This window comes from Arachis ipaensis, chromosome B3 (genome assembly GCF_059453495.1).
Source record: "Arachis ipaensis isolate K30076 ecotype BB chromosome B3, ASM5945349v1, whole genome shotgun sequence".
Lineage (NCBI taxonomy): Eukaryota > Viridiplantae > Streptophyta > Magnoliopsida > Fabales > Fabaceae > Arachis > Arachis ipaensis.
Genome location: NC_142438.1, coordinates 22,624,312 through 22,628,359, shown reverse-complemented (window position 1 = coordinate 22,628,359; position 4,048 = coordinate 22,624,312).

Genomic DNA, 4,048 nt, shown 5'->3' with positions numbered 1-4,048 from the left:
GTGCACCCACACGCCCTAGGAAATAGTAACTTCCTTGTCGTCGTCATCTGGAGGTGGTGGTGTCACGTCATTGTCCTCCCACGGGACATCAGCTAGCTCAGCTAAGCTAGTAACCAGTGTCGGAAATGGTAACAAGCTGCGAATATGAGCTCTCCACATGCTATGCCTAATCAGTCGGGGAAAATATACTTCCTTCCCCTCCATGACACACCCAATCAAGACTAGCATATCCATCGGAATCTCTGAAAAGTGAGTGGTAGGGAAGACATAGTGGGCAAATATTTGTTGCCAAGTCCTAGCCTCCCTAGTCAGATATGCAAATAGCATGCCCTTGGGCTTTGTGTTGCTCGAATCCATTACCCAAGAAGCATCTGGTGTAGCAATCACGCGCCTAAGCGCCTCATAGTTGAAAGTCATGGAGAGGAGAGCTACCTCTGCCTGCTGGTAGGCACAAGTCTCAGGAGTACCAACTCTGCAGAGCAGTGCATCCCTCAAGGCATCCTCAGTGATCATAATCTCTCTACCCCTCAAGTATACTGAATCCAAGCTTGGTCGAAAGAAATTGCAGTAAAATTCCTTGACCCACGAGATGTTAATCCGTCCCAAGTCCCTATCGACGAAATCCAAGCCCAGCTCAGAAATACGGGCGTTTATGGCACGCCTCACATCATTGGGAAGATTCAGCTTCTTCTCAATATTCAGATTTTTCTTTGCATAACGGGAAAGGCGTAGCTCGCAGTAGAGATTTGGAAATTTGGTTGGATCAGTGGACGGGAGTAACTGATTTTCTTTCTCCTCCTCATTCAGCGGATTCCTCGCATAGTTAGCAGATGGTGGGGGTGTAGAAGTCTTGGAGCGCTTCCTTTTTTGGAAGCAGTGGCTATAGCTTTTTCTTTATCCGACCTCCTGAAAACATAGATAATATAACATAAGCCTATAGCCAAGTAGATACAAAGCGCTCAAAGCAAAGCATATTCATGAAGTGAATAAAGGAAGAAGGTTTCTTGGAATGCAAGCAACAGAATACAAAATTCAAATCGAACTTCAAACCAAGAATGCAAACCATGTCTTGCACACTATTCATTAATTGAGTTCAGAAAGCACCATATCCAAAAGAATGACATAAAGAGTTAGGTGGAAAACCAAAAGAAGTTAGTTGGTTGAACGAGTTAGACTTAGGAAGCAGTTTGAAAATTAGTGATATGGTAATTACTATCTCAATTTGAAATGAGTGAACAAAACAATGCTGTAAGCACGTTCACAATCATGAATTGCAACAAGTCATTGATGATGAAATATGATATTGCTAGAAAGCAACTACTATGAAACAAAACATCAATCAATGTGAAGGATCACTAGTAATGTATAACTTCCAGAGAACTGCAAGCCATGGTCAATCGAAAAGCTTATTCAACCATGCAATGCATAGAAGCAAATCAACATGAATAACAAGCAGGAATATGGAAACATGACCAAAGAACTTGTTCTTGAGGAGTTTTCAAAAACCATGTAAGCAACAGAGCACTAATTGAATAGAATTCATCAACTAGGGCTGTTACATTCATCAAATAAGTTCAATATAAAAACTGTGGTTAATGAAAATCCGGCAGCATTTCAGCAGCAAATTGGCTAATCCCCAAAATTAAACGGTCGAAGCAGATTCCATACGGATTCATTAAGGAATCAGAAAACAAGCTAGTAATGCAGCACAAACAGCAACGAAACAGAGCAACTCCACAGTGACAGGAAAGCAAACAATGCCTAAATCCACCACTCAGCCCAGATTCGCTAACCACCTAAATCAAACTAAACTAACTAACTAACCTAATTCTAACTACATTAACAAAAACAAGAAGAGGCAGTAAAGGGAAACAGAACAGGGGGGGTATGGAACCTGGCGTGCTGGAAACTGAGCGGAGCAAAGGGAAAGAAGGTGAAGTGGAGTGGTGAAAAGAAGAACTGGCCGGGGCAGCGCGGTTGAGCTTACGCTGGTGGCAGCGGCGGTCGCGGCGAGTGGCGCTGGGCGGCACTGGGACGCTGAGAGGCAGATGGGTAGAGACAGAGAGGAAGGGTGAGTGGAAGAGAGGGGTCGATGAAGGGAGAAGGGCGAGGCAATGACGGCGGCGGCGTCGACGTAGCGCTCGCCGGAGGTTGCTGGGAGTTGAGTGGTGGGAGAAGAGAAATGGAACGTTAGAGGGGAAGAAGTGTGGTGCGCGAATGCGCTAGGGTTCGCGTCTCTGGGGTAAGTGAAAATTCGAATCCGCGCGCGCACTGTGCGCGTTCGCATGAGTGGAGGGAATGGAAGAACGGCGCGGAAGCGCCATGCACGCAGGCGCGTATGTGAAGGAATCGGGATGGACGCGGGCGCGCAAGGCGCGCCTCGGCGCGGATGTGCTGGGCTGGAGGCTTAAAAGAGGCCCAGAGTTGGCACAACTCTCGGGTCCTTTGGCCTTGGTGATGCTAATACGCATCGACGTGCACGCGCACTGTGCGCGTTCGCGTGAGCTGCTCGATCTTATTGGATAGGTGCGGAGGCGTGAAGTACGCCAACGCGTGGACAGCGAAACAGAGGGGGTGCAGACGCGTACAGCGTGCGTTCGCGTGAGTTGAGTTGAGCTGGGGGCTTAAAGTTGGCCCAGATCCATCGCAACTCTCTGGATATTGGCCCAGAAGTCGTAGCAGCGGATCGACGCGTATGCGGCAGGTGCGCGCACGCGTGCGTTTCCTGATAGCTTTATAGGCGCGCACGCACGTGGTGCGCGTCAGCGTGGAATGAATTGGGCTCGAGGCACAAGGCTGGCCTAAGAGAGGCCCAACTCTCTGGAAAATGGGTGAGGAGGCGTCCGCTCAGGGGCGCGTGCGCGTATGGTGTGCGCACGCGTCCTTCCCACCCTTCTTCTCTCTCCCCTTTTTTTTTTCAAGCAGAAAAATTATGCTCAGGTACTCCCTAGACTGCTCACAACTCTTTATTCAATCAACCATCATACAATTCACAAAAATGCAATTTGATATTATTCATCTACTACTAAACACAACATACACGTGACTAGGCTAACAATTAAGTTGTACAAACAAATTATGTGAAACATCTACCTACAATGGTAACTCAAATCACTTATTAGGCAAATTTAAAAGAGAATGGAAAGAGTTTACCATGGTGGGGTGTCTCCCACCTAGCACTTTTAGTTTAAGTCCTTAAGTTGGACATGTTGAGAGGCCTATTGTCATGGTGGCTTGTGTTTGTACTCGTCCTTGAATCTCCAAGGATCTTTGCTTCTCAATTGGTTGACAGAATTTCTAACCATTTTCGTCAAGCTTGGGCACAGTTCTACCCAAGATATGAGTCCCCATAGTTGGTCTTCACATAGCGAACCGGGATCCCATATCTTGTTTTCGCACCCGTCTTCGATTTGGTCTTCATACTCTCTCTTTCCGGGTGGTTGACATATAGAATTCTCTTTAACATACCAAGCCTTCCGTCGAGACCCTTGTAAAGTGGCATTCTTCCAATCATCGTTCCTATACCTTGAAGCTTTGACCTTAATTGGCCTGATTCCTAACTTGCAACCACTACACAACTCATTCTTGCTTTTAATTCCACAAAGAGCTCTAAGTTGTCCATCCATTTCAATCAAACCATATTCAAGAGAGAAAGTAAAGCTTATGGATAAGAGTTTTACCCACTTGAATGTTGTGTTGGGTGGTGACTCGGGAAGGGAGACCTCCCCACACTTAGACAATGCAAGGTCTACTTCCTTGTGCTCTTCTTTGTGTATTTCCACCTCTTTGCGAGCTTCCTTGATTTCAACCTTTCCCCTTTTATCACATAGCTTGGTGTTGTCTTCAAGAACTTTGATTTCTTGCCTAATGGGAGGTGGTTCAATTTTGGATAGAAATTCATTGATGAATAAATCCATTTCTTGGTCAACCTCTTCATATTCTTCAATTTCAATGTACACCATGCCGACGTTTTCCTCTTGGTAGCTCTCTTTCTCATTGCTCACCAAGGGTATGGGAGGTTGTGCACACTCTTTTATACTTTCAACTC